Source organism: Lactuca serriola, chromosome 2, assembly GCF_051521515.1.
Source record: "Lactuca serriola cultivar US96UC23 chromosome 2, Lser_US96UC23_V15, whole genome shotgun sequence".
NCBI lineage: Eukaryota > Viridiplantae > Streptophyta > Magnoliopsida > Asterales > Asteraceae > Lactuca > Lactuca serriola.
The window spans coordinates 45,669,452-45,680,502 of NC_136409.1; positions in this window are offsets into that span (position 1 = coordinate 45,669,452).

Sequence of the window (11,051 nt, forward strand, 5' to 3'; positions counted from 1 at the left end):
AACCAGCGTCCAACGATGCCAAGGCAGGTGAAATTGTCATTATTTAGTATGGTTATGACGGCTCGCTTAGAGGAATTAACGTTATGAAGTTTACGGAAGACCATTTTTATTTAGGCAACATCGGGTTGTCTGGGAACATTGTCTTTACATGCTCTTACATTCTCTCCACATTCTCTTTACCTTTTTAGTCAAATAAACAATAACATACATGCATTAATACAAGATCTAACACAAACACACTAAAAAGTTTTCAGAAAATATCGGATTCTTTGGTGGTTTTCAAAGTTATACAAATCATTTTCACAAACATGCTTATGAACTCACCAACATTTTTATGTTGACCGTTTTAAAAATAACTTGTATTATGAGGAAAACGTTGAAGCAGGATGAACGAAACAAACTAATGGATATTGTGTTATATTTTGTTTCATCATACTCTTACTATTTTGGCATGTAATATTCAAATACAATACACAATGTAAACAATGAATGTTGTAGTATTACATGTGTGATGATGATGATGATGTTATGTTTCAATTATATTCACTATAATGATATTTCAAGATGAAGTCACGCACAAGCCCCCAGACGTTTCTGCCGTCTGGTTCGGGGTGTGACAAGAGAAAATCTTTCCAGCTTCAGGTCAAGTCTCAGTCTCTATTTCCAATCTATTTGACGAATATATGTTGCTATTTGATGAACCAGAGAGAGAAATAAACTCTGAGACAAAGGCAGCTAACAATAAGATCGACAACTTGAAGAAAGTTATAGATGAAGCATCAAAGAAATTGAAAGAGAAAATCACGAACCAACCTGTGAGAACTAGAAATTTGATCAGTTGCGCATGGACAAGGTTTGAGAATACAAACGTTGAATGAATGCTTAAGATCAATGTCTGCTTACTAATAAATGTTCAAGTCTAGCCTGGAAAGACCAGTCTAGTCTTAGATAATGTTTTCAACAAATGATCAAGTCATTAAATAAAGAACTAGAGTAAATGATCAAAGTAAAGATAATAAATGAAGAACCAGAAGAATGTTTTTAAGGACTTAGAAAAGATGCCAAAAGTGTGACAAATATATGTTTTTGACTTGTTTTGAATGTTCCTTTATATAGGAGAGAATGTTACATTGAATTAACCAAGGAACTTACATAGGACCGGACAACAGAATTACTTCTGACATTATGATTGTTTAATATAACAATGAAAAACTAAGTCATATGAAATGTTACATCAATACAGAGACATTAAATGACAAAAGACAAAATAGCTAGAGTCCAGAATATCTAACATTCCGGAATGCATTTCGGAGTGACTTCTGTTCAGAACTTCGCTTCATTCATCAACTCTTCAGCTCCAGACCGTTTCTGGAGCACTCTTCCCTTTGGAACCAACATACTAAGGAATAAGTACTTAGGATTGCTAGAGGTTCACTTTTTAGGTTCCAACAATCTCCCTAAGTGAACTTAGTAATCAAACAGGTTTAGTTCATTTCTTCCTTGATGAAGGTGAAGGCTCTGAACAGCCATTCTCGCACCTCAATGTACCATGCCAGCTGACTAATGAACTTAGTCTTGACCTATTCCGGAGCATCAGATTTGGATGCCCTTGAAATGAACTTCTTTAGAGATTTAGTCGGAACCACGTGTTTGTCTAGGCCTCGGAAGCAGTCCTTCTTGTTTGTTTTTCTGGTGGTGTAGACAAACCCTAGAACCGGTTCTTCAGTTTGTCCATCGGCAAGGAGTTCAGCTTCCGGAAGAACGAAGTCAATCTTGGCGACATACTGTTTAGTTCCGTTGAGGTGAGCCAGTTTATAGTCACCCCTGTAGAACTCAGCAACATAATCTTTCAAGAAGCTCAGAGTTGCGTGATAAGCACCCATACTGATGTCATCCTTCTAGTTTTCTCTGAAGTAGGCGGCTAACGTGAAGATGTCATTCGAATTCATCGAGGGAAAATCCACATCAGTAATAGTCCAGGGAGATGGCTTGTTCCGGAGTAGGTGAAAAAGGAATAAAGCACAGTTCAGCTCAAAATTTACCAAGATTTTTCTTCCGAAGCCCTGAAATTGGGTAATCCTTTTTCTGGTCCAAACTTCCTTGAACGGTTGATCATTTTTAGCATAGAAGGTATCAAGCCTTTCTTGTTCAGTTTGGATGATCATATCCGGATGATCAGTTTGGTGAAGTGTAAGTCCCTAATCTGCTTGTGTATCAATCAGATCCAATTGATGGTGCATAATCCCAATCAATTGGATGATGTCAGATCAAATAGGAGAGAGTGAGAAGAAGAAGAAGATGATGAATCTTGAATATATTGATTAGAATGAAGTTCCCTTACACAAGATTCACACACTTACACACATATGCTCCTTTCTCTCTCTCTCTCTCTGTCTCTCTCTCTCTCTCTCTCTCTCTTGGCCGTACACTCTCTTCTGTTCATTAATCCCTCCCCAACCACCTAACACTTATATATAGACTTTGGGAATAAGGGTCTAATGGGTTTACGGTCGTAAATGGGTTTATGGCTGTAAACCTGTTTACGGCTGTAAACACAACCATAAACACTTATATGGCCATAAACACAGAGTTGTTTACGGTCCTATTCATAAAAATATATTTTCCTAGAAAAGCAAATTATAAACCATATTTTGACCCAAAAATCTCCTCTTTGGTTTATAGCTTTCTTTTCTTAATTGACCCAACAAGCTCCCCCTAAAAAGGTAGCTGGCTTTCCTTGATAATATTCATTGGGAGCTTGGCTTCAGCATTTATCTTCAATTTCTACACAGCATCAGGATGAACATATGAATCTTCAATGAACGACTTCATCTTGAGCAGTTGGGCTTTTCTTCAAAAAATTTGACTTTGAACGCACATTGGGTGAGGAGGCTTGATGTACTGATTCTGAAAGATAGCGCTTTCAGCTTGAGAATCTTCAGAGAGAACATCAGAGAGAACAAATTTTCTGGATCACTTTAGCAGGTACTATGATAGCAGCAGACTGATTGAGGAGGCTTCAATGCAATCTGTCACATAATCTTCAATTTCTGCTTCACCTTGCTTCTGGGGTTGAAGGATTGAATGTTGAAAGAATAATCTTCATTTCTTGCTCCTTCGAATGAGAATTCTTCGATGATCATGGATGAATCCTTAGCTCAGATATTCTCGATACGGACTCCATGAGTTTCATCTTCACCTGAATTCACTTTTCAATACAAAACAAAACTAAAAGAAAATTTAGCACACAATATTTTTGGGCTTTTCATATTTTCTAAAAAAAATAAAATAGAAACAAAAATATTTTTGGATTTTTGATTTTCTTGAACAAGAAATAAAACATAATATAAAACTGTTTTTTTATTTTGAATTTTTCTAATTTTTGGTTGTTTGTTTTTTTTTTTTTTGAATTTTTTTGATTTTTGTTTGATTTTTTTTAATTTTTCTGATTCTCCCCCTAAAGTTTTGCATAGAGCAAAACTATGAACAAATTTAACAAAAAGAAAAATATTTGGGATCTAAGTTGTGAGACAGCCTGAACTTGTTTATCAGTACTTTCACCTTCATGAATAGATCTGGTCAACTGCCGGTATTGTGGTCCACTTAAGCACGAAGGATATTGACAAAATTTTCCAAATATACCATTTAGCTGACGACGACCACGAGTATTGTTGTCCACTTAAATTAAGCAACGAGATCTACAAACAACATCTAAATGGTTCAATTTTATTTTCACTAGAACGTGTTCCCTACTTCCCGATATACTCTGGTTATCAAGAACTTCCAAAGAACTCCTTGCTTTAGGTGAGTAAACAATTATTTAGGAGGAAGTCAGATTTAGAGATAAATACATATGTTGTGTCCCAGGTCGGATATATTTCAAACACGCAAAGGGGACAACATATGGCTAACTAGGATAGAGGGATTGAGAGGTAGAATGTTTCATATGTTGTGTCCCAGGTTGGATCTTCCGATCACACAGAGGGGACAAGACATGGCTAACAGATAGAAAGAATTTCATAGATAAGGAGGTGCGTAGAAATAGAGTTGCACATGATGCATTCCAGGTCGGATCTCTTCCAATCACGCAGAGGAAGCAACATATGACTGATAGATAGAAAGCAAGAAAATAATTTCCTACAGACCTACTTTATCAGAACCCCCCATTCTCCCTATCAGAACCAGAATTAAGGACATAAGTTTGTACATCAAGGAAAGTTAAGCCACAGTTCTAGATGCGTATTAATTTAGTGTATCCTGTAGGTTCCCGTGTTTATCTCACTACTCAATCTACCTGAGCGTCGTATGGTCAGTCCAAACAATTCTATCTAAATCCACACTATTAAATCCTTCGTGCCTACCAGCACATCGATCACAAAGTCTAGACAACTCAGATTCAGTCCCTTACACTGGTTTAGACTGTGTGTTATAACTTTATCTTAATATCACTTCCCAAAAAATACTAACAAAAAACTATAAGAAAATAAAAAATTACCTTCAAAATGAATCAGATTAAGATAAACATAGGAGTATAGAGAAGAAAACTCAAACCGTAAGTCACCGATTGAATTTTCATCCAGAAGGTCTGAGAATAACACGCATAATCTCAGAACATATCCGAAAATTCTTTACATCATTAAGCACTAAACCCATGTGATCCCTTCCTTTCTTCCCTTCTTTCGTTTCCCGCAAAGGACACATACTCTCGAACAAAGCTCTGAGTGTTGTACAGTTAAGAGATGCCTCCATATCATGTGCCTGGAACAACCACTACCAACAAACCGAAGTCTGATGATATGCCTACATAGGTGCTCCGACACAGATCGGGATCAGTTGGTCTTTGGAACACAATCCACTTTGAAACTGGGTTGACCTTTGACATCCTTGCACGGTACTCTCTCCCATGACATATCCTGTTTATTACAAATAGAAGATGTAGAAATATTAGAGTCTTTAGGTGATTTGGGAGATTGAACCTTTGGAACCCATTTGTAGTTGGGTTTGACCCATTTCTTTTTTGATCTGATGGGTGCCTCGGCATTTGATTTTGAACTTGATGTCGTCCGTTGAGATGACTTTGACCTAACCGGTCTTTGTTTCACTGGAATATCTCTTGGATTGGGCTTCTTGGCTGACGTTTCCTCTTGCCCTTGGGATTCAGATTCTTGGCCTTGTGGGTTTGATTCTTGGCCTTCTGCGCATTCCAGTCAACACTGTCTGAACGTGACCTTGAGGGGTTTCTGTTGGAATATCTCCCTCTTGGCGCGTTCTGCCACCCTTGTACATAGTAGGGAATGTATGCACGATTAGGACAATTTCTGGCAATGGGTCCAGGTGTTCCACAGTGAAAACAAGTCTATTTCTTCACTATGAAGTTATTTCTTCCTACCTCTGGTGGCGTCTCGTTGCCTTGTCTCTTATTGTTCCCACAGGCACAATTACAACAGGCACTCTGTTTCACTAGAGTTGGTGGCCTATATTTCTCAACGACAAGTTGATCAGAAGTAACTGATTTCGAAGCAACATATTCAGAGTTCAAGGAGATGTTGGTTTTTTTCAATGGTGTTCTTCTTGTTCTCATCTTCTGCTACTTTACATGCATATGAAGTAGAGCCATTAGTATCATTCATCTCAACACCCTCAGTTGGCCCTGATTGTTCAGTCGTAACTGAAGCAGGAACAAGGGGTTGGCCATACTGAAGATGTGCTTCATTTTCAGTTTCTTCCTTAGTCAGAGGGGTATAAGAGTAGTTACGATTGAAAGGTGGAGGAAAACTATCATACCCTAGACCTTTTTGTTGGTTATTTTTAAACTGCGGACAATGGTGGTCTATCATGTTTGCAACTACTTCGTTTGACACATCAAATTTTTTAAAATCAAAATCTGCAGTTTCAAATTTGCTTTTTAATGTGTCAAGCTCACCAGTTAACTCAGCAAGTTGTTTCTTAACATAATCATAATTTTCACATTTATTACTATAATCTTCTTAAAGCTTCCTAAAGTATTTGGTTTTTGCTTCTAATTCAGCGTTTAGGGGTTTTTCTCCTTTCCTGAGTTGATATCCTTCATATCTCAGGTCCTCAACTTCTCTTTTTAATAAATCAATTTGTTCACGAAGAAGTTTAATCGTAGCTTCACATGATTGAGAGCATGAAACTTCATTGACCGAGATGTTTGCAGATCTCATTGTTTTTCCACACTTCAAAGCGTCAAGTTCTTCAATTAGAGCATCAAGACTAAGATGATTGAGATCTTTTGTCTTCTTGATGACAGCCACGTTCATATCCCACGATTTCGGAAGTGAATTCAATAGCTTTTTAATTATATCAGATTTAGTTAAGAAGATCCCAACTATATTCATCTCAGTAGTAAGTGTAGTAAATCGCTGCAACTGACCTACTAGGGTTTCTCCAGGGATATAGTTGAACATGTTGAATTTTTGTCATGACATATCCTGACTCTCTTTCAAGTCTTCATTTCCCTGGTAGACCTCAAAAGCCATTAAAAGCACAACTAGAAGCCAAAATCAAACTTAAAAGTCAAACCCTTTGACTACAAACCTCAAAAGTCAACCTTATAAGTCAAACTTGAAAAGTCAAACTTAAAAGTCAAACCGAAAAGCTAAATTTGAAAATTTAAAAGTTAAATGAGAAAGTCAAAGGTCAAATTTTAAAAATCAAAGTCAAAATTTTAAGTAAAAAGTCAAAAATAAAAGTCAAAAATTTAAAACTATAATTTTTGGTAGAAAATAGAATTTAAAATTAAAGAAAATTTATTTTTGGGTTAAAAGTGTCAAGAATGCGAAATTGGGAATCAAGGATACTGTATTTGTGTTAAAAAGGGAAGGAATGTAACATCCAACAATCTACATCAACTGGTAAGGCGGTTGGCTGATGAAGTAGATGTCTCGAGTTCAAATCCTAGCAGGCACAAAAAATCTTCCTATTTTTTTTAACAAGCGCTGAATGACTAAGACGATTTGCTGCTGAACGAAGATGGGCCGTAAATACGGACCGTAAACTCCGGTCGTAAACCGCCGTGCCGCAAACTCCGGTCGGCCGCAAACTCACCGGCCGTAAACTTCAGAAACCCTAGCCGTAAATGCCGCCACTGCCGAAAAACCCTAGTCGTAAACTGATTACGGCCGAGAACCCTTCAATGGTCGTAAACCCTTCAAAAAAATGACATTTTTCACCTTTTTTTTCTCAAAAAGATGATCAAAAACCCGTTTTTATCAAAATTGCAAAGAAGAAACCCCCCCCCCCCTATTTTTCAGAGATCTATCCAAAAATGCAAAAATCTTTTAAAAATAAGATCAAATATGCTCCAGATCTTACAAAATTGACTGATACAATCCAAGCTCTGATACCAATTGTAAGTCCCTAATCTGCTTGTGTATCAATCAGATCCAATTGATGGTGCGGAATCCCAATCAATTAGATGATGTCAGATGAAATAGAAAAGAAGGAGAAGAAGAAGATGATGATGAATCTTGAATGTATTGATTAGAATGAAGTTCCCTTACACAAGATTCACACACTTACACACATATGTTCCTTTCTCTCTCTCTCTCTTGGCCGTACACTCTCTTCTATTCATCAATCCCTCCTCAACCACCTAACACCTATATATATACTTGGGGACTAAGGGCCCAATGGGTTTGCGGTCGTAAATGGGTTTACGGCCGTAAACACAACCGTAAACTCTTATATGGCCGTAAACACAGAGCTGTTTACAGTCCTATACATAAAAATACATTTTCCTAGAACAGCAAAGTATAAACAATATTTTTGACCCAACATGAAGCGGAGAAAATTTAGTGTAGAATTTGTTGTAGGGAGAGAGGAAGATCCAGCTGATCAGAGTCATTGGTGGGAAGTTCAAAGTAGAGGCACAAAACAATTTCGTGCGCCTTGAGGATTCCTTCTTGATAGAGAGGAGAGATGACACAGATCGGATCAGGATTGTCTTTCATGGCTTGGATTCGGATGCTTTCCTTAATTGCCTGATTTATTTCCTCTTGAGACCATCCATGTTTTTTTGAGAGGAGGTCCGGAGTGTAAGGCTTTTTGTTTCAAAGTCATTGGTTTCTTTCCTTTGTCCTTATGAAGTGCATTCAGGACAAGCTTCATATTTTCATCAATCGAGAATTCCAAAGTGGGATTTGGAAGTGGTTCTTCCGGAATATCATCAGGGATCCGCAGGGGAGAGCCCTCGTCGATTGGAGCAACTGTTGGTTCCGGAATTGGAGGCTGTACGGAATGAGTAGCCCGGAAGGCTTGAGCTGTCAGGAACAATTTAGCCTTAGCCATTTTGAGAGCCCTCTCAAAGACGTCTGTAAGAGAGGATGGTCAGGAAACTGCAAACCATATTCTCTTTTGTTCGTAATTTAATACCTTTGGAGTGGACAGCTTGGGAGCTTGAAGAGCAAGGACTCCTTTTGGAGTATCATCAGGAACATAGTCTTCTTCATCTTCACTTTCTTCCCTTCTAGTAATCCATAGAATTCCGGAAGTGATTTGAACATCTTCATCGGAATCTAGATCTTCATCTCAGAGTTTGAATTCCGAGGCAGGTTTCCAGGGTTTGCTAGGGCCTTCTCCCCCTCTTGCATCGGTAGACTTCTGAACCGGTGCAAGCAGTAGAGTCTCTTTAAGATCTTCAAACTTGAAGAAGACTTTCTGAAAAACTGTTGTGAGTTGTAGAGAGACAGAGAGTATCATATGCTTCAGCAGTGGGGGCTTGCTCGGAGAGGTGCTTGAACGTACTGCTTAGAATGGAAATCATCTCATCAAATTTCCAGTTTGAAACATCAACAATGTTCAAAGTTGAACGAAGAAGTTTGATAAGGACTTGCTGAATGATCATGTTCATCTCGTCCTTTTGTTTAATCTCCTTCTCCATCTGTTGCATTTGCTTCTCATGACGAATGTGGGTCTGCTTGATCATATCATTGGTAGCAGAAACCAAGTCTTCATGGACTTTGAGCATGGACGTAATGGTGTTGAGGTAGTTGTCAACCAGGATATTGTATTTGGAGTCGAACTCTTCCATCGTGTACTTGAGCCAGAGGGGGATCAACTGATATAACTGAGCTTCTCCTTCCACAACCGATGGTCTGGAAGGTTGGGAGAAGGATTAGAGAATAGCATCAAGTTTAGCATCAAGTTCGGAGACGTTTTGATCTAGTTTGGAGTTGAGTTGGGTTACGGAGTCTTCAACGGATGACACTTTAGCCATTATGTCGGAGACATTGTTGCGGATCTCCAGAAGTGCGAAGGGGTCAATGTAGTCACTAGCAGATGATTCTGAATCGAAATCAGAGTGTTGCAGATGAGACTGGTGTGAGGGTAGATGAGTGGAAGGACCCAATTTGGTGGTAGCATCGTCTTCTTGAATTTTGGATTTTGAACCTGCATCTAGAGTTGTTGAGGATGTGGAATCAAAGTCTTAGGCAGACTTGGAAGTGGACGGATTAGACACAAAGTGTGCTAAAGTCATGAAGTTGTATTCTGGAATGATTTTTGCTTTGTCCTCCAACATTACTTCTTCTGAAATCTCTTCCTCCGGATCAATTTGGAAGGCACTTTGATGAGTGGACACCGGAGGTTGTTCGGAAGTGAACTCAGACTCTGCATCATTGTCAGTAGGATGAACGTAAGGCATGTTGCTTTGAATGGCCCTATTCCGCATTGAGATGAGAGGGGATTCCACCTGAGTACATGTTGTTGGAATAGTGTCTAAGGCTGCAATTATATTTGGCAAGTATTTGACCCGGTTGTGCATGGTACTTTTGGGTTGCCTTCACCAAAGCAACTTGACAGGATCATTTGGAATGAGAGAAGAAATATTATTAATATATTATGGGAATAATATAAGGAATAATAATATTATTATTTGATTAATATAAGTCATAAATTAATTAGGAATTAATTTGGAGACTTAAAAAGATTAATTGAATAAAGGGGCATAAACTGTCAATTGTATGATAGTTGTACTTTGGGCTATACTCCCTTATGGATAAGGGGTGGACGGTTTGGGGGCTTTGGATAGACCTTGAAATCTTCCAAGGCTTATCATTAGGGTATTGGATTGCTTAGGGCCTAAGTTATCCAATTAGGGTTTAAGGGTGAAACCCTAGGAGCCTAACTAGTATAAATAGACCCTAGGGGTTAATTAAAATTGGTACCTTTGTCTCAAAAGAAACCCTGGCCGATTTCTTCCTCCTCTCTCCTCTCTCTATAATCATCCTCTTGCTATTTGGTGTTTGTAAGCCATTAGAGGAGTGACAATTGTGACTCTTAGCTCCAAGGACAAGAAGATTCAAGCAAGCACCTTAAGTTAATCTTCTAGATCTGTTTTTCTTATGTCATTACCTAGATCTATTGTTCAAAAGTCTTGGATACAATGCATGTTCAATTAGAGAAACCTAGATCCAAGCATTAGGGTTTGTATGTGCACATAGGAATGTTCATATGGCTAAAACCCATCAGTGGTATCAGAGCCCAGATTTGTTTCTATTGAATTGATGCATTGGTTGCTTGTTTGTTGCTTGCAAAATTTGAATTTTGTCATTCTGCCTGATGAACTCGGCGAGTCCCATAGTGGACTCGACGAGTAGGCTCAACTCGACGAGTCCATTGTGGTACTCGGCGAGTTCGAGCGTCAGAAAGAGCTAATTTCAGGATTTCTTGCTGTTTATCTTTTAGTAACTTACCTTAATCTTAATGGGTCAATACAAATCCGAATTTTATATATCTTTGAGTATATGCTTGACCTAATTAAAGATATTTATCAATTAATTGAATAATTATTTCGTTATGTGATAATTGATTAATTATTTTAATTAAATTGGTAAATTGTTTTGCAAGAAATAATTAAATAAATCAAATATGGATAATTATGTGATTAAATGTTAATTTAGATTATTTGTTATTTGATCCCCTATGTTTTGAAAAGTTTAAAACTTGCCCTCAAGTTTTGAAATTTATGTTTTGTGTTTAAAAGTTTAATTTTGACAATTTAAATTTCTAACCCTAGAATTTTACAA